The 26059-nt window shown below is 36.2% G+C and overlaps 1 protein-coding gene across 10 annotated transcripts in view; it reads left to right on the top strand.

Annotated features, from left to right (window-relative positions):
• Nucleotides 1-26059, top strand: part of DMD (dystrophin) — a 1160159-nt gene that overhangs the window by 317690 nt on the left and 816410 nt on the right. The gene's annotated exons all lie outside the window — the stretch shown is intronic.

The following is a 26059-nucleotide window of genomic DNA, read 5'->3' as shown; positions in this document are numbered from 1 at the left end:
GTAAGAGTGAGAAACAAGAAGTGACAGAGAGAAATCACTAAGCACTGACCCTGACATCATATGTCCTCCTTACCTCACTGAAGGGACTGAGTGTAACTTGTGGCAATAGCAAGGCAGGAGAAGTGTCTGGAATGAAGAAGTGGAGACTAGGAAGAGGGAGCGAAGTGAGGAAAGGTGTTTGAAGAGAAGTAAGCCTGGAAATGAACTTGTGTCTGGTGAAGGAGAAGGAAAGGTGTTTTTCCCTAAGTATTTAAGTGTCTTCTCCACACACCCCCCACCCCCCAAAAGAGTAATTGAATCATTATTAAAATTTAAGCTTTTTTAATTGGCAATAAATTAACTTGAATCCCCTAAACTGAGTCTGCTTTGCCTGCAACAGTAACTAATGAGTGATTTCCCTGTCTTAATTTTGACCTATGAGTTTTCTCACTCTTGTTCTTCCTGTTTTCTCTGCTGTCCTGTGGGGACCGAGCAAGTTTCTGGATGGGGCTTGTCTGCTAGCCAGGGTCAACCCACAAGACTCAAAGCTTCTTAAATTAAAAAAAACCCTAAACATAAATGTAATCCAAATCAAAATAAATGTCCATTGGTGCTCTGTCCTTGGCTTTTCTTTTTTGAACTGCTTCACTATGCAGAAGATAATTCAATATTTCCTTGGCCTCTAAAAGAGACAACAATGATGTCTTCCCGTATCCCTGAAGGAAGTTCTCTTAGAGGTGTGATGACTGCCAGTGCCTGGGCTATTTGTAACTGACAATGGCCTCCTACGGGCAAGAAATGTAAAACCAATATTTTTGCACCTGGGACCAAAATCAGAAATACAGGTATACTTCAACTTTGTATGACTGTGAAGGTGTTTGCTTTTTCAATGCATGCACAACCTACAAGGTCAGGATAGAATAAGATCTATTTAAGTGAATTAAACTGAATATGATAAGGTAATGGTGCACACAGCCTTTGTTTACCTTTCTGATCAAGCTTCTGTAAATTCTGCATTCCTGTGGTTCCCCTCTGTGACTGCAAATACCAGCAGATTGCCTCCAGGGGGATTATTGTCATTTAGAAATACAAATCTCAAGATTCATATTGATAAACTGATGTATTAAAGTTAGATATTTCTGCTTGTAAAGATTGCTGACAAGAACAAATTTCCAGAAAGATATCACAGAAGCTAGGGGAATTCCACAAACTGTAGTTTGAGGGTGGCTGATAGACTGCATAAACCTCAGATCTGTTGCTGCTCTACGAACTCCATATTAATTGCATATTCATTATTCCAGTGTTGCTAATGATAACATTTTATTAATCAAAGGGTTTATGCATGTTTACTAAAGGAAAGGATTCTGTTTTGAAACTAAAACTAGAATTCAAAAGACTCAAAAGACTTTTCTAAGGAAAAATCTTGTGTGGAAGAAACCCATACCCTTAGAATATTAGTATGCATTGAACTCCAGTCAGTAATGAATGTTTATTGTCATAGAAAATATCCAGGATGGCACAGCAGAACTCCATCATGCCTTTGCCAGCTTGCATATGCTAATTCTAGCACTATTTCTCGTCTGTAGCTTATTCCATGAATATTTTTCACTGTGTGTCTAAATGCATAAATTATACCTTTCCTGTGCTTAATATAAAGCATTTTGATTGGGGGGGTGGGGGGTGGGGTTTCCTATAACTTAGTACAACACTTGTCTTAAAACAGTTTCTGGGAATTAAGTGTTAGGAATGGAGGAAAGATAAGGAATATTCTGAATGTTGCATCTATTGCATGTTCTTAAAAAATGATTATCTGGCATATTTGGCATCTGAAATTCAGATTGATCTCATTTATTTTGACCTTCAGTACTGTGTGAACTGTATATTTGTATAAGTGAAGCAACTGATGAACAATCACTTTAGTTCAATGAGCTGAGACAAGTATTTCTTCTGCATTATGAATGCACAATTTACCTTTAACTTTAGGCAGCGTGAGGCTTTCAAATAGCGCGAAGAAAACTGACAGAGCTGTTTGCCTTATATCTCTCTCTCTCTCGCACATGATGTGGCCAAATGCAGAGATACTGTTCTAGTTTTCAGACCACCAGCCAGGAAATTCCTACTTTGAAACGGGAGCAGTCTTGGACACTAAGTGGGGTACATGTGCCAAAAAAATGATGATGAAAAGTACATTGGCAAGTGTGAAGCTTTTATTATTCTTTAGCAGTAACCTTTTCCATTTAAAATTGGTATTTTAATGGAACTATTAGCTACATGTTCTGTTGCCTGGAATTTATAAGTTCATCATCCTAAATGAGTATAATAGAGCAGAACAAAGTATCGCCAGGATTAGAAAGAGCCCAGGCTCCAGGTAATGTGTTGGAAGAGCTCTGCTTTGTGCTCAGAGTTAAGAAATTCCCATGGATTCGTACTTCATTAGTACAAGATTTTGTGCTGATGTGCTGATTAAGAATCAGATAGAAGTGAAAATCATCTGTCATTCATTACAGTGTTGGAAGACTGATTGGCTCTTCCACTGGTAATTTCTAATAGCAGTGAAGAGTTCAATCCAACTCCAGCTGCCAGGACACAGCATTTCAAATGCCAATAACCTTGTTCTCACCTGGTGTACAGCATGCAGAGAACGCAGCCACCAGTCAATATTTTTCCAGCATGAAATAGATCAGATGCGGTACCGGGTGGTGGAAGCAGTTTGGAAGATCTTGTTGCTGACATGGCAGTCTTGTGTCAAGTGTCTTATACCAACTGGGCAGGAAAAATTTCTGTTTGCCAGTATCATTCTTTCTGATCTGGCTTTTTTTTTCCCAGATTAATTCTGAAAAAAAAAAAAAAAAACAACAACCTTCTGTTTTTTACCAATCTCATTGAAGGGAATAAGTACTTTTCTGGTACACATGGACTTAAGAGAGTATTCTTATTCTGAAGTCAAGAACGTGTTCTGTCAAGGACGATGATTTCTTTGGTTGAGAAGAAAGTTAAGTGAGGATTCACTGCTTCGGGAAATAGCCACACCTAGGCCTGAGTTGCAGGTTATAAATTGTGCCTGAAAACTTTAGGAAAGATGTTATCAAACCTCCACAGTACTGAAAGTTTGTTTAAAGCTATCAGAATGGGGAAAAGAGTGGGATTGTTAGAAAAAGCTGCAATTTAACTATTACATAGAATTTAAGTATACGATTTTATAATATTACTCCTTCTATGCAATGATATTACAGCTATGGTTTCTTGAGGTTTTTGTAAAGAATTCGACTTTTTCTAAGGTAAATGAATAAGGAACTGCACTTTTATTGAGTGTTTAATCTTTAAAGCACATTAAAAATATTAATTAATTAATCCTTGGCAAAATCCCTGTGAGGACTATACACAAGTATTATCATCCTTTCACAGATGGTAAATGCAGTTAACATTCCTCCAGTAGTGCTGGAGAAAACAACTTCTGTTTCCAGAAGTCCATCGAATTCTGTCAAATTATTTTTACAGCTAAAGCCTATCATAACTGAGGTAGCTGTGAAGTGGAAAAAACATTCTGGATTTTAAATTAAAAGGCAGTTATATCTACATACCTCCAACATTGTTTTAAATTTGTGCTGCTCTGAATTCAAGACAATTTATTTTAAACTTCAGATGAGTTTAGTTTTGGTCACGGGTGAGCTAGTTGCAACCCAATTGCTAGTTTTCTGCATGTGGGCTGTTTTTGAGCTGTACTGCATCAAACTTCTTGATACGTAGTTTAATAAAACAGTAAGTGGTGTTTGACTCAGTCATCCTTTGAATTAAAGTTGTAGCTTAAAATTGCTTGTAATTAAGTACAAGAGACAGACATTTTTTAGCATTTAAAATTAAAAACATTCTTTAATATTCATTATTTATGTAAGTTTAAATAATTTGGAAATTAACTTTGAATGATGTAATTCTCATATTTGAAAACTGCCAACTAGTCTATGATCAAGTTATTTATTCTTTCATTTTTGTATTGCTTTCAGTCTGGGTCTTCAGAATGTTTCTTAAATGTAAACACAAATTTAATTGGGAGATAGGTTTACATTGTATCTGATTCTATGTGCATATTAAATAGTAATATTCTAATAGACATTCACCTTATTCTATATGATAACCAAGCTGTTGTTTTACATTCATTCCTATAGTTCGAGCCCTTTAGCGCTATTGGAGGGGTGTGTAATAAGCTACTTTAGCTAAACTGCTGTTCACCAGGGTCATATCAGGTTTGCTTATCTACCTCTGTTCTTCTCCTGGTACTCAGCATGAGAAAAAGGGTGGAATCTGGCTATCTGGCTCTGTTTCCTCTACTTAGGTGTGCTCTTGCAATGTATCGCTAGATCATGTTTTTCATTTCAGCTGCAGTGTGGGCCATAGGAAAACAGCACCCTGTCACATGTATCCTGTTCTCAATGGGCAGATGATCATTCAGTATTATGAAAAGGTGGCCCTTTTTGAAAGAGACTCTAGGTTATTCTGGAGTGTCAGATGTAAGTGGAGAATCAATGAGTAGAGGCTGCTCCATGAAGGCACTCATCTCTCTCAGCTGTACAAACTGGGAGTGTGGCATGGAAGAGCATCCAGCCTGTTACATACAGACTGACAGTAATATCAAGGTTACTGTACTTAATTTGCTACTAGATATATAAAACTTCATATGCATTTGCTTTTGCTGTGTTCTTTTATTGCAAGTATTCTACTGAGAAATGCTGGAAAAAAATGGTATTAGGTAGTTTGCCATGATAAATTAAAACAAGGAACTACAGAATTACTCTGCCATGAACTATAGTGACTGGTGTGATTTTTAAATCTTTTCTTCACTGAATGTTCATCACTTTTCCTCAGTACATTTTTACTGTATAATCAGTTATCGCTCCACTGACAAGTATTAGTCTGTTAGTAACTCATCATAGGCTGACAAGTGCCAGAATTAATCCTCATATTTCTGTCACTGAAGCAAACGGTTAGTTGGCTTCAATGGCTGAAATATTGTATGACACATTATTCTGACCCACAGCTTGACATGGAATTTTTTTTTAAATACTCAATTTCAAGTCAACATGTAGTTGTAAATATGATTCTCGGTGAGGTTTCCTTGCATTAGCTTTTGTGTTTAACAACAACAGCAAAAGAATAATCAGATTCTGTACAACTCAGTCCTAATGTTAAGGGAATATTTTAAGAGTTTGTGTGTTTTGTTTCAAGTGAAAAAGCACCCTGGACTAAGTAAATTAAGTTAATTTTGTTTTGGTGTCCCTACCCCCGCTCCCCCGCCCCCCCCCAAAAAAAAAAAAAAAAAAAAAAAAAGCTTAACCAAATGTGCAAGCATAGTTCAGTGTACCAGTGTGTGTTAACAGTTTGGGAAAATGCTAGCCATTAACTGTATATAGTCTACATAACTTGTTGGGCATATGAGACTTACATATAAGGCATACACATTGTTAGAATACAAAAGGATTGTTGCCAGATTCATTACCTATTATTTGTACCATTCTGGGGGATTCTTCCATAGTTTCTTTTCTGAGCCCTTTAAAAATAGCAAACCAAACATGATAACCTGTTCTAGTTATAACTTGATTAAAGTGAAGAAAAAATTAGTCACTTATCTGCTACTAATTCTTAAAACCTCAGGTTTTGTAGGGTGGTTGTCAAACCTTGGTTTATGTATTTTAGTTCTGTATTTACATCCTAAACAGTATTACTTAAAATAAAGCGAAGCATTTAAGGCTTAAATTATATTTTATTTTCTGCCATTGTTATGTGTGCAACTGCATGCCACTTCACATTTATGTTCTTGATTTTGTTGCTGGTTATTGTAACTACATCTACATTTGAAATGGAAAAAAGGTTTAAATGATGATTTTTTTTTATTAGCATCTTATTTAGCTCCATTATATGTGACTTGGCTCCTTGAACTAAAATTAGAATATAAAACTAAAAGAGAGATTAATTTCTTTAAGGTCATGGAGCAGTCTGTGCCTAGAGGGCCACAACACATACCTCTATAATGGCTTTCTGAGCAGAGCCTAATAAAGGGAAAAAATTGCTGCTCACCTCATGTCAAGAACCTCCAGTTTACTGAACAGACATTTTACCTACTCAACTACAGCAGCAGAGGTGCTCAAGTAAGGAGTTTACTTTTTGCAAAAAAAGGCTTATAGTCTGTATAGAACCTGTTCCTTATGTGGTGTAGTGGCTTTGCAAATCTGTGGATTTCCATGTCTGAGAGTTCTTAAAAAATGGCAAGAGGTAGCATTCCTCTGAAAGAGCTGCCATCATCTTTTTTGGGACTATGTCGGCTGAAAAATTAATCAATGAAAGGATAAACAATGTGATGGCATAAGATTAGATTTTTAGAGAATAAATTTATTTCTTTCATTTTAGAAGTATTTACCTGCTAATGGAATCTTTGCCTTTTTTCATTGAAACCACACTACTGGTGTTGTATCCATGGGATTTGCTTGTGCCCAGTGTGTTCTGTCAGTCAAGGCAGATGTGGGTTTTTTTATTTATTTTTTTGGGGGTGGGGGTGGGGATGGGATTGGTTTTTGCAATTATTTTTTTTTTGGTGGTTGGAGTGTACAAACCAGTTATGCAAATAATTGGGTAACTAAGGCGTACATATTAAGGCCTTGAGTGTCAGAGTTTTGATTTCTATCTCCTTTTACCTTTTCTTTGCAGTACCATGCAAAAACAGGGGACACAACTAGTTAACTTCTAAAATAGAAAATGGAAGTATTGTTGATTGAGAAGGAATGGAAACACTAGCTCTTTGCAAGACAGGTTCTTTCCTCATGCGTGCTCTCTGACCATCAATTTTTAGTGCCTTTCTGGATTGCAGTGAGCTCTTTGCTGTCTTTCCTTGGTCTTTGGGAAAAATACCTCTTTTCAGCATTTCTAAGGCTTGTGTTGAGACCCCATTTGTTTTCTCTGGCCTCTCTCTCTTCATCTGTGATACAAGCTGACAGCTTGTTGTCCTGACCTGCTCCACCATACACTCCAGAAACACCTGATGACATTTTCAGTTACTTTTAAGGAAAGAGCAAAGTTCTTTCTCTCCAGCACATTCCAGACTGCTTCATCAGAACACTAGGAACAGACAGTTGTCCTCTTTGGAGAGTAATTGCAGCTTCTTTTGATATGTACGTACTAAACATGCATGTGGTACAATACATAGTATACATTCTATGTATTTTGTATAGCAATAGTTACTATGTGGCAACATTGTATAGAAGTATGTACTCTAAATAAATTTTATTTCTAAACATGTACTAATGTGACAGAACAAGAGGAAACAGCCTGAAGTTGTGCCAGGGGAGTTTTAGACTGGATATTAGGGAAAATATCCTTCACTGAAAAGGTGGTCCAGCACTGGAACAGGCTGCCCAGGGAGGTGGTGGAATCGCCATCCCTGGAGGTGTTTAAAAAACATGTAGATGGTTTAATGATGAACTTGGCAGTCCTGGGTTAGTGGTTAGACTTGATGATCTCAACTGTCTTTTCCAGCCTGAATGATTCTATGATTCTGTGCTTTTATATACTTTCCACTAAAGTCGATGTAAAGAACATGCAAATTTTAGATCTGGAAAACTGTTGTGCAATGATAAATACATTCTGAAAAGTCAAGTCATGGCCACATGTTAATACAAAGCATGTTCGTTTTAAGAATGGAATGGGGGAGAAGGCATAGGATTTCAGTTTAAATCACAACCTCTGTTAATTTTTATCTTCAGTCATTCATTTGGCACAGTTTCACTTGTTTCAGTACTAGCTTCTGGGTTTCAAAATTATTATTAAAGATGCTTTATGGTATTTTGCAATGGCTGAAGTATATTAGATGATACAGCGTTGGCTTCTTTTTTTTGTATCAAGAAATACATGCACAATAATGACTAGAGCAGCATTTTTGCCATTTATAAAACTAAATTCTTTTGTTAACCTGGTATTGCAGTCCTGTGCTTACATTTTTGTGTTTTATAGCAAATTTATTTTAGAACTAGTTACTGAATAGTTAAATGTGAAAGTCATTCTAAGGCTTTCTTGATATATCAGTTCTAGATAGAAGAAAATGTTTCTACTGCACAGTGAGGAGTGGAAATTTGAGAAAGCAGAGAATACCAGTGCTTTGTAGTGGGCCAGAATGGTAGCCAAATATATGCAGCACCAATTCCTTTATGTATTTACTCAGAGACTTGCTTGTTGATTACAAGGAAATGAAGAAAAATTAAGCAACTTGCTCCACTAGAGCAGTTAATGTACTGCTGTGTGTACTGGTTTACTTTTCCCCTTTTCCAGAAGGCTGTCTGTCTCTCTCTTTCAGATGCCTTATTTTAATTCGCTGTATTGCAAAATTAAAAGGAAGCATTACTACAACACTCAGTAGTATTCTTATAGAATGCTTTATAAGTCTGTAGCAGATTATTAAGCTCAAAGCAGTGCTGATTTTGATAGCTGTTTAACTCGGCAAATTAGCTTTAGCGCATAAATCCTCAGGGTGTACATACCCTTTCTCACAAGCCAGGGGTGGAAGGGGCAAGATCTTAGTACAGTAATTTATTGAATGCAACCACTTTTCATAGAGCATGGGAAAACTGCAGTGCTGAAGTCCCTTCAAGACAGTTTTGCCACATTCCTGCTCATTATGAATAATTACAAAACAGGTCCACTAGGTGCCATTTTAAAATATCAGCATCTGCCACCACAACTGTTTACAGTAATTTTAACAGTTTATTGTGTTAAAATAGTTGAATGCAGAACAGGAAGAATCACATTCATAGTCATTCACGCAGAATTGCAAGAGAGATAGTACACAATGAAATTGTTGAGGGGGGAGCAGAGCTGAAGGAAGGAATAAAATCTGTCTGATATCTAAAACGAGCGTATGGTCCTGTCTGGTAACTGCAGCCTGTTACAGCATTCCTACGGTGTGTTTGAGAACAAGATAAGCTAAGAAAACCTTAACTGAATATCAGTAACTTCTATGAAATACTTATTTTAGAGAAAATCCACTCTTTAAATTTGTTTCATTTGATCAGTAGCTCAGCAATAGGTGTTTTTAATAACTGTATTTCTTGTAATTTGGCATTACAGAAGTGGAATCACAAGTATGACTTTGTGGTTTTAGTCCTGCCAGCCTTATTTCAGTCAGAAATAGGGAAGCAGTAGTGCAACCATAAGGAAGGTTCCACATCGTTTAAGCCAGTCAGCTCTGTAATGATCCCTTTCCTTTCTCCTGTACTGTTTCTCCCTATATTTCCCACACTGCTCCTCCCTATTATTCCACAGTGAAATGGTTCAGAGAGATAAACTGGTTGACAAATATTGGGTTTGTTTGTATTTTGCACTGGATTTATTAAGGCTTATCTTCTGAATCTGCTTTTTATGAACTGAGATAAATGCCAGTGCCTTCCCAAAGAAAAGAGTAAGGATAATGCAACACTGAAAAGGCAGGAATGATGCAAATTTTCCTGGGTTCATTCCTTAAGCTAAGTTTTAAGTCTAAAACTGTTGTGAAACTGTGTGGAGAATTTTCAAATTACCAGCCTGTCAGATTATTTCCCACAAAGAAATGTATATAAGGTTTCTTATCTAGAACCAAAGCTGTAGATTAAGAGAAAAAACTTTTCTTGAGTAGCTTTCCTGTTGCAGGAGTTGTTTACTAATATCCACTTCAAAGTCAGTGCATTATTTGTTCCATGTTAATTCTTTGGATCATAGGAACAAACTGTCCACATCAGAGTGCTTTATCACTTTTTTATTTTTCCTTTTAAATATACTCCATCAGAAACATTAGAATATAATCAGCATTATTGACTGCTATATGAATACATAATGCACGCAATAATAATATAAATGCTTTGATATTTTCATTTTTTAATGCTTTATGTGTGTTGGCAATATGCTGAATTTTTGGTATTTTATATCACTGCAGATTGTAGATTCACAGATTGTGTGGCTAAACTGAAATATTATGTTCACATGGTCTGACCTCGTGCATACTACAGATAAAAGAATCTTATTTAGGAATTTATTCTGTTAAGCCTAACACTGACTGCAGCTATGGCTTGGGTTTTAAGAGACACATACCTGTCACCTGTCTATCTGGAACCTTACTAGAAAGCCTCCCTGGATGGTGAACTTCCTCTGTTAAATAGCTATGGAGTAATCTGTTTCATGAAGGCTACTGTGATTTTATGTAATATTTAAGTTTGCCAAAACGTTATTCAGGGTTAAACCAGATATTGTCCAAGTTATGAATCAAATTAAATGTTTGTAAGGAGCATTATCCATTTCTTCTAAAACTCTCAGGTACACGTTATCTGTTCAGGAAATGTTTAGTAGGGTTCACAAATATACACTCTGATTATTCATGTGAGAGGGAATTTACTATACCCTAATTATTTTTTTTATTACTCTTAAGTTCTTCTGAAGAATTTTGGAAACTGCTGTGACTCTTTTGGCTGCCTCTGTTTATTGTGCTTTTGCCCACTGGTTATATCAATCCTTCCTAAGCAGTTGAAGAGGTAGCTTGATGCTCCCTGATTAGCAGTTATAGATAAGATGTTTAGGTGCTAGCTGATAAAGGAGCAGCCAGAGGCCAATTGTAAGAAATGACAGATGCAAAAGCCTGCAGCAGACTGCACAAGCTAACCCACACCAGTTCCCAGATGATTCCTGAAGAAGAGCCCATGAAACCAGTGAGGAACGTGACTTCCTGTCTCAGAAGGCATCAGAGGCAGCTGCACCTCAGCCAAGGTGAAGAATCAAAGAAGAGTGATAGTTACTAGAGAGTATCACCTGCAGGATATGGAGACACTATTTTGCCAACCTGACGTGATGCCTTGGAAGGCTTGCTGCTTGCCAGGCACTTTGATCCAGGAGGCTGTGGGGAGACTCCCGAAGTGTGTCTGACCTTCAGGCTGCTACGCTGCCTTATTCATTTGGGCACCAATGGTGCTGCCAGGGCGGCCCGGTGTGTGTAAAGAGGGACTACAGGGTTCTGGTGAGGTTGAAGGGCATGGGGCCCAGGTGATGTCCTCTGTCCTGCTGGTAAAGAAGAAAGGCTCAAGGAGGACTAGACAAATTTTCAGATCAACACTGGTTACAAAGATGGTGTCACAGGCAGGGCTTTTGGCTGCGTTCACTGGGGGGCACTCTTTGAGGAACAAGGTATGCTCAACAGAAACAGGATTGCCCAACAAAGTGGGACAAGAACATCTTTGACAGCAAGCATCTAACCTTGTGATAAGGGCTTTAACATAATTATGTCAGGGAAGTTTTGCAATAATCAGAAGAGAGAGAAGGGATGCAGGGCAGTGAAATGTTTAGGGAGGCAGCATGATGAGGCTGCTCTCACCTCCCCTGTGTAAAAACCAGTACACAAATAGTCATGACATGGGAAATTTGGACTTGAAAGTCCATGAACAGTTGCAAAGCTGTGAACTCACTGGAATTCCAGTCATGATGTGATTGCTCACATGATGGAGTGCTGCAGCAGATGGATATAGACTTCCAGGAATGGCAGACCAAAATGGTGAGGAAGAGAGGTTGTGCTCCATGCAAAATAGGGGCTGCAGGAAACTCCAGGGAGGGAAGGGGAAGACCAGCCAATGTAGCTGCACTGTATTTTCAACAATTGAGGTAGAACATTGCCATTGGGCTTGTTAATAAATTAACTGTGAACTGTTTGGGTAACTAAGTTTGTCAGTTCATCTATGGATTGTGTATAAGACATAACTTCCATATTACCTAACTTGGGGAGGTTTAAAAGCTGGTGTCAATCACTTTATACCCATGTTCTTCTGCAGAGATTCCCTTTAAGAGTGACGGATTAGAATTTCTTTATTTTTACATACTCCCTCCACTAGGAACTGCACTGACACTATTGACTTATTGCATATTGGCTACCAAACAGTCATGAGACCATCAGATGGTAGTGATTTTCTGTTCTTAACTGCTTGAATTTTATTCAAAGAAGTGACCTAGAGGTGAGACGCCTCATCGAATATCTGTGAGTTACTTGATGTTTTCTGTAAGATTTAAGGTCTCCACTACAACTACCTTATTATCTGACTACTCAGGTCACATACAAGAGAGAAACAGAAAATGTACATGTTTTTTATGGATTTCTAATTCTTGTTAAACTAATTTCTTTATTATGTACCACTCCTGACTTTTTCCTGAATAATATCTGGTGCAATGCCCAGTGCAGCACTAAGAAACAGTATTTCAGAAAATCAAACTCTGTCTTAAATAAATAACTCTCTGTTGGGTTACTTGCTAAGGCTGGGGTGTTTTTATGAGAAGATATCACTGTCTGTGGCATATTAAAATTTTATAAAAGGCAGGCAATAAAAACACATTTATAAAAACAAGTTGTATTAAAAGATTACCCCAAGATAATGATCTGCCTCTTCCATATTTTCTCTACCAATATCTTCAGAAAGCTGTAACATTTGGGTAGACCTCAGAATTTAATGATAGAACACAAACATAACAGATCGGTAAGATCTTTGAACATGCTTCAGTAATGACTATCAGTTGTTGCTATTCATTACTTTCCAGGAGCACACAGACACACATATAAAGCATATGCTTTTTTAAGTATTTTTCTTTGATTCTGCTTACTTTCTCTTCCTCTAGTTATCTTGGTGTAGGATATTTCATGTTTGTATTACTTGTGTATTTAGTACCTTTTTTACAAGTTGCTTTGTTAAACAGTATCCTTGTTAGCACTGAAGTTTCAGTGGAAGTCGTAATGATTTACATAGGGAATATGGACCTGTGTATAATACAGTTGCATCCCTTTGAATTGAAAATTATGGAGTAGGCGAGATGTAATCATGCCTTACTAACAGGATAATATTCTGGGTCATATAGGATTTCAGAAATACAATTAAGTTCTAGAGACTTGTAACTTGCTCACTACATATTGTTTGCAATCCCATGGCTGCAATGTTTCACTTACCTGAGCAGTCTGACTGGAAGTAAGGGTCTAGGTATTCTAGAAAGTTTTGGGAGGTGTAATTGTCATGTTAGTCTGCTGGTGTTTCTTGGCTCAGATTTGTGCAAGAATGTGGTTTTGCTGTTGTAACTACATCTACTGAATAGCTTTGCTGTCAGGTAGCATAATGTTTCCATGTTTTCAGGTAATTACTCAAAGGTTTAAAATACAGTTCACTCCTTATCCACATGCCCCACATTTGACAAGATCTTACTATTTCTGCTCTGATGCTGGGGTGTCTGGTCAGTTTGAGCTCAATGGGAGGAATAGTGTGGGGAGGGCACTTGGTCTTCCTTGCTAGAGGGCACTGGATTTGTCCTTGAAACAAACTGACACTCCAGTCTCAGTAAGTCTGTTACTACGGACTTGAAATGTGCAGTTTTATGTGTTTCATGAAACACGTTTCTTGAGGGCTCAGGATATGTATTACTGAACTGTTAACGCTGAAAGTTAATGCAACATGCCACTTACCTGTGACTGGTGTCATATGCTTGTCCTATGTAATTACAGCCTTTTTATGGAGATGGAGGCTATTCTTAAAGTGCTGGGCCAGCTTATCCATCTGCTCAGGGAAGGATGATTGCACAAGCAGGTCCAAAGATTTTTCAGAAGTTTTACTGTTAAATAAGGTCCCAAAACAAATGCTACTTAAGCAGAATTAGGGCCATCTTATTTCGGGACTCTTACTAGATTATTTGTAAAGAAGAAAGCATTGCATATTGTTCGTTTAAAGTTTGGAGAGCTGTTTCACTTTTCTTTTTAGTTTTGAAGGGTTTGTCAGTCGTGGTATTTTTGTTGTTTGGGTTTGGTTTTTTTTTAATCAATAGAAGCAAGTCAGCAAGAGAAGACACCAGTAACCTTTATTTTACAATCGGTTTGTAATTTACTACAAGACTGTACTCTGCTTAAGGAACAAAAATCTCCCAGTAGGATTGGTCATATATTCCAGGTGTTTCGGTATTTATTAGATGTTGTAGGGCGTGTTTCAAAGCCTAATCTCAGGTCTCCAGAGCATTCTTAGTTCCTTGCCAGGCCATCTCTTCAGCGTGATTTTTAGATGATGTATGTTTTTTTAGTTAATAAACACTTAATCCTCTCTTTATGTTTGAACTAAGATCCATCTCACTAGTGCTGGGTAATCAAAGATATACTTTAAAAAACAAAGTGTTGGCCTGCATTGTTCTAATTTATAATCCCAGGTTCTGATTCCATTTACTGTAATCAGGAATGTTGGTTATTCTCATCATGGCTCTGTTTGAGCCCTGTACCTGCAGCATTGCTTGTTTGTTTAATTGTCCAACCTAAAGAAGTAAATTCTAAAACCAAACATGTGGAACTTTTTGGAGACATCCTCTAATAAATTTTTTCTACAACATGATAATAGAAGTTTGTATTTAAGGGGTTCTTTAGATTAAAAATATATTTTGCTTTAAAGAGCATAAATTAAGGCCTGGCATGATGGCATGACATAACCTCTCTAACTATTAATAATTAACTGTCATAAAAAGAAGTAAGACTGCTTCAAAACAGGCAAAATAAGAGTAAAACTGCTGGGTAGCTTGACTTCAGAGTAAAATGTCTGCAATAAGTTCTATCATCTGCTAGAAATGAAGTCTGAAAGAATTTGGGAGGCAGGGGGTAGGTTTACCATTCCTTCAAATGTGAGTTGGAAGAGATAAATGGAGGGGGTAGGGAGACAGGGAGACAGGAGAAAGGAAGAATATCATTGTGCTCTAATAGATTTCTATTAGTGAGTTGCAAGTGCCCAGAAAAAAAAAAAAAAAAACAAAACCAAAAAACCAACACACACAAGACAAAAAGAACCCCTAAAAAACCCCACCCCAACAGTGGGGAGTTATACAGTTGACCATGAGAGAGATAAGTGAGTTAAGTAGACATTCAGGTAAAAATTGGATAAATGTATATTTGTTCAGTTGGTGAATTCAAAGTTTATGTATTTTCATCCATTTTAAAAAGACATGGTTCAAGAAATTATAATTAATACTGGTAAGTTGAAGAGCAAGGGATAATACACTAATTGTGGAACTAGCAGTCCTGCAACCTCTTTCCAGAGGTATCTGTTTTCTTAAACATGTTCTATTTTTGTTATTCTTAGCCCCTATTCTTTATTTCCAAATTCTTCTGCCTGTTAAAATATGCACCAACTAATCTTTAGATTTAACCTGGATAATTTTCGCTGTGTTGCTTCATAGTTCTGTCTAAACCCATTTTTTTAGGGTTGCTTGCATTTCTTCATTTGCGTATGTGATACATATGTAATAAAATTGGTTGTTGTTCTAATGTGTTCCTAACTCCTATTTACATTATAGTGACTGCATAAATTAATCTCCACCTTTCTTTCACATGCTCTGTTGGTGTACTATTAGTTGGTAATATGTGTATGTACACTATATGTGCGAAAGCTCTGCCACGTCTTTAGTGTTATGCTTTGTCAGAGTTTCTAAGAATGTTCAAACATGACACGTTATTTTTATTGTTATCTTTGCTAGGTTATTGCATCCGCATATTTACCCATGAAATTATAGCCGTAAATTGTATTTAAAATATATAGCTCAAAATAATTAGCATTAACTGTAGTGTAAAAGGAGTGGGAGGAACAGAACATAAGGGACCTGGTAATGTACTGACTCCTGTTACATGCACTATTAGGTAAATGTGTCATTATAATGCTTTTATTAAATTCCTCAAGTTCTGGCACAGTCAGTTGCATACATTGCTTCTGTTGCTTTCCCTCTCTCAGAACCTCACTTTCTGAACGTGACAAACTTTTCTGCAATTTTTAGACTATATTTCTTCAGTTTTATTTTGTTCTGTTTTGTTCTTGTGCTCCAATTATCCTTGAACTTGATGCTTTTTGCACTGATTGGTTTTACCACACAGTATACATATGAAGAACACTCATACCTGTGTTTCTCAGGCTTTGTTGGACTAGACTTTCAATGGATTTTCATTCTTCTCTACACTGCCTCCCACTTAACACTAACAACTCTTCTCTGTTCCACTTCTGGATTATCATTCTTGAACATGTCTGACGAAAACATATAAATCCAGATCAGATAATCTTTAAGTTTTGTGCAATAAAATCAATATGGTGTTTCTTGAAGATGAATCCAGTTTATCTTTTGAAATTTGTATTTGATTATGAAAAAAATTAAAAAAAATAAAGAAAAGGTCCTGCATTTTAAGGCTGTGTTCTCTCTGGCTTCTTGAATGCTCAGTAGAATGAAGTATTTTCAGGAGATATTGTTATACAGAATACCATACGTATTTGCCATGATTGCAGCTATTCTGCCAAGTCTGACAATCATAATTTTGCAAGTACCACAACAAGCATGACATACAGGCTTCAGTCTTACTTACATCTCATCTCTTGTGCTGTGTCTGCATTTGCTGGACATGTCCAGAATAACCACTTGGGCCTTAGAAGAAGGTGTGCTTTATTTAAACTGGCATTCCCATGTAATCTGAAGAGTGGTTACAGTCACTGTATCCCACAATCTGTATTGGTTCTAGGAGGATAACTCTTTGGATTGAAATTTGCATTCCTTCATGATTAAGTCACCTTTGTGACTTAAAGTCATTACCCAATCAAATAATGCAGCGTTATTCTCCTTTCTTTAGTTAAGATATCTATGGGCTACTTTTATCAGCTTTAATCTTTGAAGTCTCTAAATTGATTCTTGAAAAGAGTAAATTACCATTTCTTAGCCTTTGAGTCCAGACAGACTGAACAATCTACTTTTTAAAGTCTGCCATGCAGCCACTCATTTTCAGAAACCACTACAGTGCTTATTTAGAACCTGAATGTATTATGGTGGACTAAAGGATGGTATATTCAAAGCATTAAAAGCATTTGGTGGCCTTTCGGGGGAGGCAAGGGTAAATGGAGATTTCACTGTGAATAAAAGAATAAATTATGATAAATGGATGTTAACTGTACTATTGGGATCAAAGTGTATTTCTTCTTCCCATCTTATCCCACAGAATATGTGCTTTTACCTTTCACAACTCACTTTTTTGCCAGCAGTACGAACAGTCAGAGCTTCAAAAAAAGTGTGATTAAGTCATTCTGAAATGGGCAGACAAGTAGGGATAGTATTAAACTTAAACAGGTCAGACAGTTTGTAGACAGCTGAGTTGAGAAGTGCAAGTTCCACACTGTGTAGCCCATGAAGTGCTGTTACCAGCCTTGGGCAGTCATGTATCATTTTTCCCCACTTATTTGTGTACTTCTGTTATTCCTTGAAGTGATTATGACAGGTTAGCTTTATTTTGTAGTGTTCTTACACATGCATTGGAGAATGGAGGAGGAACCAGAACTTTTAGGCAGCTGCTTTTAGTCCATATTCATGTCTTTTCATCTTAAGGATGGAAACAGCTGAAGGCTCGTGGAACAAGGCTGTTCTGATAGTCTCTCCCATGGTTTCTGCAACATCTGGAGTTCATCCATTAATGTGATTTAATAAAGCCATCCACAAAAAAAATTGTGATTCTTTCTTAGTTGCTCCTACACTGCTGTTGTCATAAATAATTCCTGGAATTAGCTGTCTGAAAACTGAAATTGTTATCCATTTGTTTCTCGGAGAGAAGAGCATGGTGAGAATTAATTCTTCTGAACTGAGAAAAAAGTGAGAAAATCTTCTAACGCTAAAGTCAGAAACGGGTTTAATAACCAAGCCAGTACTGCAGAACTGATTTCAGTAATCCCATGTAGGCCTTTCCTTCAGAATTAGCCTTTCCCATCATTCAGGGACACTTGAACTTTCTAGTCAAGATACACACACATAGTAAAGCGTTAAAATGCTGCTATTCTGCTGACCAGATAAGAGCAACTAGACCCTAATTGTCTTAATATTTTTATAGCTGGGCTTTTCTTTTTATATATGAAATAAATTTAATATATTGCATTGCACATTTGACATTTGCTATATATATTTTAATGTTTATTTGGCATACACATAACATACCAGTTGGCATCCCAGTCACATTTGGCTGCCCTTGTTTCATGTTTACAGCCACTCCAGCTTGCGGGAAACTTTTGAAGTAGGTGTTGTGGATACAATGTCCTCAAAGACAGCTTAATTCCACTGAGCTGTAGCATTTTCACTTCTTTAGGGTCTCACGTGTTGCTGCATGCTCGTCACTGTCATGTACACTTACATTTAATCAATTAGGCTGAGGCTTGCACTGATTAGAATAGGCGAGACACCTTCTGCTGCCTGTTTAAATAGGGGCCGGTAAAATGTAGATTTCTTGGTCTGTAAAGTATGTATTGCTTACAAGATATTATGCATTGTCCTTGATTTCTTTCACTATTTCTCCAACACTCCACACATAGAAACTTGCAGAAATGCAAATAGAAGCTTACTTTTATGCAAAACATGAGCAGATGCTTCTAGCTGAAAAAGTATTAAATACCTTAGGGTATGGGCTTGAGATGTTCTGCCTGTCCGTTGTGAATGGTTCTCTTCCCCCAGATAATTACATTTAAGCTTCTTCTTCAGTTACAAAATAGCTATGTATAAATAACTTGCTGGAGGACAGAATGCAGTGAATAAACATTTGATCAAAACTTCATTTTTTAAAAACTATCAGCATGACATATTTTAGACTATTTTTCATCATGATTAGCCTAAAGAAAAAGATCAGCACATTGATCTGCTTCATTCTCAGTGAAATAATTCCTCAGAAGTTAGAAATCCTTCCCCTTCTATGTAAAATGCTAGATTTTACAATGAAAAAAAAAGTAATTAATTTATTTCCACATTAATTTATGAAATCTTTAATTACTGGAGTTGTCTGTAATTTTTTTTTATTATTTTTTAATTCTTACCTTTCAGATTTATTGGCTAAAAAACAATTTACATACTAAATAAATTTGCTTAATCAGTCTGATCAAAATTTGTGATAGTTGTAATTAACAAAGCTGAATGTGATTCATACATCTGAGTTGTCCATTTTATTTTAATTAATTGTCACTGATGATGTGTGTTTGCTTACTAATTGTGCTGGCTTTTGCAAGTGGCTAATACTGACATCGCTCTTCAAGTTCTTCCATTGTATTTCACAGTTCTTGTAAGCACAGAATCAGCAAAGCATATACTGTGCATCTAATTTTGCAGCAAGTAAACAAGTCACAGTTGGAGCTAAACTTCTCAAGACAATTTTTTACTTTGTGTGTGTGTATAGGCAGCCCCAATAGGCAAAGTATTCCTGATTCTACGCTAACAGATAATATGGATTCAGGTGGAATCAATACTGTCTAGCTTTTGGAGAACAAGTACAGTGTTTTATGAAACTTTATAGTAGAAATACTTTTTCAGTCTCTGCGTATTGTTGCCATAGTTTCCATGCTGAATGAAATATGCCTTTAACAGGGATAGGAGAGAAATGTATAAGTAAAATCTTTTCTAGGGTAAATATTCATAAAAGTAAAATGGAAAATGTACAATATTTTGAAACATTGGCCCTTTGGCTTTCTCAAACATTGGCCCATGTGCTGATATCTCAAATTTCTTTGTAAAATTACTGTTGGGATGACTGTTAATGTTACCATTTTTGTACACTATTCCAGAATCTAGATATCAGTCATTATAAGTCTTTTGAACTTATTTTCTTTTCTGGACTCTTCAGTAGGACCTAGGTGGTGGGGTATATTTTAGTTTTCTCTGCCCTACCTGCTCCCCTCACTGCTCCCCTCAGTACAATTGAGGGTTTTGAATAAATGAGCTTCAGCTTTCAGCAATGTATATGAGTGATGTGAGAAAGTTAAATATTGCCTTTTGTTTCAGTAAATTGATGAGAGCCACACTCATGTTCATTGGTGAGAATATCAATATGCAACATGTATGATAAAAATATTAACATGCACCCCCACTTTTTTCCAAACCAGTGTTTTATTTTATTGCCATTTTACTTAATTTCTTTCTGTCTCTATCTTTACTGCTAAGAAGCTGCTTATGCTTATAGTTTACGGTGCAGAGGTTGTGGTGTTATTGAATAAATGTTTAACATTGTAAGGAAACTGAAGAAAAATAAGGATCACCTTTACTGTTCAGCATAGGTGTTAAGTCTGATTTTGCAGATTTCAAAACCAGAGACATTTTCAAGTTCCTTCACCCTGGACAGTGTTAGGATTTTAGTCCAAGAATCCTTCACAATCATCCAACAGATCAGAACAGACATTCAGACATATTTAAGGTATCCTCTGCCACTGAACTTTTTAATACCAGGTACATTTGAATCCCACAGAACTTTATTCTACAAATCCTGACCTGTATTCATAATTCTAAAAGGCGAACACAAATGTGTTAATCTTCTGAAGAGATTTTCTTTATGCTGCTGTTGTGACCTCATTCAACACAACCCACAGAGGATGGCTGTGTTCAGCAGTTTGAAGGTATTCTGTAGGTCTTAACTGTAAGGTTTAACACATTTACTTTCTTAAGGAAAAGTCTGTTGAAAAATTAATGGTGTTTTCTTCTGGGATTTTCAGACTAGTTTTAGGTGAATGGGTATTCATATCTACAGAAAAGAAGAAAAAGAACAGTGGCACTATCTATGTGTAGGTCAGCACTGGGCTGTCCTCCAGGTTTTCACTCTTGCTTCAATTATCTGTATGTATTTTGTGCCTTTTGCTAACATTTCGTTTTGTAAAATGTGAATTTTGGTCTGCAAAACAATAGACTGTTATCACCATGCTTATTCATGTAGGCCACTGACAGCCTTCTGAAAATTTTGTGGTTTGCTCAGTCCTGTTCCAAATAATATTTTGTTTGTTTGTGTATATGACTGGCAAGAACTGAAGGCATTTAGTGGTTTAGGTGGTTTTGTTTTTTTAACTTGTGTAAGATTGCATGCTAAATGATTTATTTAGCTCTCTACTAAAAGGACTTGAATTCACCCTTAGTACCAGTGGGGACTGGAATAAGCTGAACTGCATGATACAGTCCTCCTATTTAGATTCTAACTCTTCTCCCCAAGAGACTGTAGACACATAGATTTCTGTTTAATTAAATATCCTTCCCTCAGCTGGAAAGTGCACTAAGGAATTCATTTTAGTAAAAGGACCACAGTTGTCTGCTCTTTAACTTTGCTAAAGAATTGTCAGTTTAAATTTTCAGATTTCAATATTTACAGTTATTCCATAAATTATTCCATTTTTGTCTGTCTGCAATTCCAGTACTATTCCTTGAGATTTGTTGTAAAGATTTCTTTCATTTTGAATTTAACATGCAGTCTACTAACAGAGTACAAAACCAGGGCAGAAAATAATTACAAGTTTAAAAAACAAGAGGGGAAAAAAAAGGTCAGTAGTTGCAGAGCAGAAGCTGCAGCTACTGGCTGACCTTTGAGAGACTGCACAGTTTGTATAGCTCTGAGGACCTACTGGCAGCAGTGTCAACAGAATAAACAATTACCACTTCTTTTGTTCCTGCCATGATCATTACTATCAGTATAGTCTTAATATGAACACAGATTGCAGAACAATATCGATTTGGGACCAGGTGCTAGCCCGGGGAAAAGATTTTATAAATTTAAGAAAAACAGCTTATATTTGCCTGATAATCTTGCTTGTTTCTTGGTGTTCAAATAAGAATAAACTATGTTTAGTCTCATGCTTCCGCAATCAGGAAAATAAGAAGTTACCAGTGACAGCAGATCAAAGATAGACCTCATGATTCTGTCATACTTAATGTCTGCAAATAGATTTGTTAGTAATTTTGGAGGTAATGTTTTGAAGATCTCTTTACCCCTGCTCCACCAAATCTAATGCATCCATCTGGGAATGAAACCATGGTTTTCTTGCTATTTAAGATGAAGCAGTTACTTTTTTAGTAGTACAGTCTCATATACTTTCTTGCAGTTTCAGTTGCAGATTTAGGTTCATTCAAATCAAAATGTGATCAAAATATGTGACAGGTTTTGTGGAAGCTCATTCAAAGTGTTTTGGTGAGCCTTGTTAGACAGGTTAGCAGAGGGATGTGCATGTGTTTTGAAATGTTCACCCTTGTTCTTGAAGTTAAAAGGTAAAATAAAAAAAAATAATATGTAAGTTATATTTGTACATTTTAAAATATTTCTACTTTGCCCTCATCTTAGATACTGCAGTTGAAGTTGGTGCCACAGTGGGAGTTTCCATACAAACACTGAAATCCCTCCTGTAATGAGTCTGCACTGTAGAAACTAATCTTTTAAATAGGAGTTAGACTGGTCTTATCTCAACAATGAGGGCTTCTGCAGTTAGCTTATCTGCTGTGCATCTTTTAAGTCCTTTCTAAACAGATGCATTTGGAAATAGCAGTAGGATTGTTTTCAGAAATTCTAATAAATGTTAAAGGTATATTAGTATTAATAAGTCTTAAAAGGAAAAAAGTCTTTGATAGAATAAAAAACAGCAGCCTCCATTTATCAGGAAGAAAAGCTGTGTAGGCTCTGAAAATCAGAATCAACCTTGAGAATCTCCTTCAGTGTTATGGAAGGGAGAGCAATGGGATTTTAGTATGATTTTTAAAATCTCATGTGGGTCAGCAGCAAATAATATTAAAATAGTGTGTTTGTGGTTGGTTGGGGTTTTTTTACTACTGTCGTCATGGAAGCAAAAAGTATTAGGGGATGTATAGGATTTAAAGTTACATTTTTCAGTGTTTTCTACTTTGTGATTACCTGAAAATCCTACCTACTTCTTTTGAGGACAAAGGATTTCTTGTGTTTTTAGGGCTCAAGTCTTATCTTGCTTCTTAGCACTGTGTAAGGTAAAGTATATGTCAGAATTTGTCTCCCAGTGTAAAGAAGCCACATCAGCAATTTGGATACAGTAATATAATCTTTCTGGCAATGAGGCATGCATTTAAGCTTTCTTCTTTCAAAGCTATGTTGCCACTAGTTTGATAAAAAGAGTGAGTGGAATCAGCACAAATAATGTCAGAACTGATATTTGGTCAAAGCTTCGAGAAAGCTAAATATAAATAAATGGGCATGGCTCTATTATAAGTAGACATGTATTTGAAAATTGGAAGCAACATTTGCATGAATGTTTGTAATTTTCACTCTGTGGGTGGCTGTATGTACATAATGTAACACTGTATAACGAAATACTAGATTTTGCTCTTGTTGGTTGACCTGTACAGTACTTTTTAATATGAAGCTTATTTAGGTGTTTTGTATCATACTCACTTTCACTCATCTCTTAAAATTGCTTCTTTCCACCAGAAATTGGAAAGTTAGAAGGGAATTACTTGTTGAGAGAACATATGGATGCAGGAACAAACCAGTACAGTCAGGACCTTGTTCTGTATCCTAAAAAGGAGTTTTGTTTCTTTCCCTATAGGAGATGCTTAAAGAAACCATGCCTTAATAAGTAAGCCTGTGGATAACAAGTTGTATCAAAAACTACTTCTGTGAACAGTATGCTTCATGTGACATATTTTAGTTTGAGTACCAGAAAGTCACCGTTTTCTTTTGGAAAATATTAATCTGCCAGCATAAAGTTTTCTACAGTAGAAATTTCTATCAACAGCTGGAAAATTTATGCTGGAAACTTTTCCAAAACGTTTGTATAACTGTATCTTGTTAAAGAGATGGAGTGGTTTTCAGAGCTCTCCAAAGTCTTTCTCATTCTTGCTTGATGAACATGTTAATTATGTAATTTGTGTTAATGCTACGATGCTTCCCATTTTAAACTCTCTTTTGACTTGTCTAATTTGTTTTTATTTTTATTTATTCTTTTCAGTCCTGTCCTGGATGTTCATTGTACAATAATATGGATGAAAATATTAAGAAAGTATTGATTCTGAACCTGAATTAGGAGATGATTTTTTTAAAAAAAAAACTGGATAATTCTTTTCTTTGTTCTTACTTTTTCTCTCTAAACTCGTATTTGAATAATGGCATAGTCTACATACGTTGACTTAATTTTTTAAAATATCTTCTGTATTTTCTGTGTTGGAGGTTAGTTTTTAGAAGATGTAGCTGGGCTTCATAGGTATTTTGCCCCCAGAACTGAAAGCAGACATATTTCTAAGAAATTAGTGAACTTCCTTGCAAGCTAGTTGTTTAAATTTAAACTTATTCACTACCTAACTACTAGAACTTCAAATATCCAACTGTCTTAACAGTTGGTAAAGACAAGGTATTAGACAAGGATTCAAAATGAAAGAATCATGAAGGCAAAGGCATAAGACAGGATAGCAGAAATCATTCCTGCTCTGATAATTCAAGAGTCTGCAAAAAAGAAATTTGAGAGGCAAATTGATATTCCAGGCTTTGCAACAATGGCTGTTTAGCTATTTGTTGTGATTAAATAATCAAATATTTTCCTATTTGCCAGTGGATTCTGGCAGGTGCATATGTAATTTTTATTTGTCAGATAGAATGGGCAAACAGGTTTTGGCATGTACATTGTTTGCAAGGTACTTGTTTTATTTATTGTGTGATACATTTGTGTATATAAATGATAAGGTATTTGCCTATTTGGTTACCAGAACATTTTGAAAAGGAAAATAATGAACAACAAATGGAAAAATTGCAGCTGGCCCTAATGTCTATTCTTTCAGTGTGTACTCTTGCCTGTATAATGGCATGGACATTCTTGTAAACATCAATTACTAGTGGATGCTGAGGATAAAAAATGGTGTTAAAATATTATTAAAAAAAATAATAATAATATGGTGAGAGCAAAATACTACCTGGACTGAATTCTATCACAGAAGTGAAGCCCTTGGAGACTGAGGGCTGTAGTGTGACTAGATTTGGAAATGGCATGGGGGGTTTGTGTGTTTTTGTGTGTGTGTGGTTGTGGTTTTTTGGTTTTTTTTTTATTAATGAGCAAATCCTGTATACTGTGGCCACTGAGAATATAAATCTGATGGGGGTGGGGATGCTGGAGGAAGTATGTAATTTTTTCAGCCAATTCTAAGTAGAACTGAACCTTCAGCTCTCTTTCGTAATGTATCAAGCAAAGGTATGAAGATAGGTCAGAAAGACAAACTGAAAATATTGATAGGACATTTCCAAGTGTATGTGAAGCTTTTACCATAAGGTGCCTTCCCTCATGTATTGTGCATTCTAGGAAGAGAGAATGAGATACCACCCAATAGCATTATTGAGTCTGCCACAATATATCAATTGGTTTCCCAAAATTGATCCAGGACAGTAAAAATGCATAGCTCTTGACTTTCTGCCAGCAGTCACGTTAAAACACTTAGGGAATTAATGATAAATTTCTTGTACAACAGTCTTTTTACATCTTGATTCACTATAGACTGAGTGTAGGAGTAAATGTCAATAGCAAATAACAAAGTAGCTACTTCCAAGAGCTGCCATGCCTTATATTTTTACAAATTGCTATTGACTTGAAATACTGAGTCAGATATACCACTTTTCCTGCTGATGTATATCATGGCTACGTGCAAAACCGAAATCATCATTGTGTTCACATGAAGTTTCTTGTACTTAACGCTAAAGTCCATAGAGATTTTATGGTCTTTTTTTTTTTCCCAAAAGAGTTGTTCTATTATGTATTTTAATGTCTGTGAATACCCTGTTCCTTAGATGTTCCACAGACTTCATGAAGAATATAAGATTAAGTAGAATATAAAAGCTATGTAGCTATATTAGAGGTCAGCTTCAATAGTTGTTTTGTATGAATCCATTCACTAGAAAAACCTGTAATTTTTATTCCTATGTCATTGTCATATCCGATGACATCTAAATGATATGAAGAGAATGTACAAGGCACCACTTTGAAAATGAGCTTGTCATTATTTTTAAATGCAGTATTTATAGAGCATAAGAAAATGCACCTTTTCCTATGTGTAGTCCTGCTTAATGAGGATCATAGTGTCAAATTGTATACTGTGTGCATATTGACTAAAGAAATATGGATGGAAAGTTTCTGTCAAATAAGATAAGTTACTGGTATAAACTTTGGCTTTTCATTGGTATGCACATGTAGTCTGTAATTTTGGAACTGATTGTAAGGTTCTAATTAGTCTCTAGAGAATTCACATGGACAATAGATTGCTCATTAGTCTATCAACT

This window comes from Falco peregrinus, chromosome 4 (genome assembly GCF_023634155.1).
Source record: "Falco peregrinus isolate bFalPer1 chromosome 4, bFalPer1.pri, whole genome shotgun sequence".
NCBI classification, from domain to species: domain Eukaryota; kingdom Metazoa; phylum Chordata; class Aves; order Falconiformes; family Falconidae; genus Falco; species Falco peregrinus.
The sequence above is the reverse complement of the archived record's forward strand: the minus strand, read 5'-3'. Positions and strand labels throughout refer to the sequence as shown.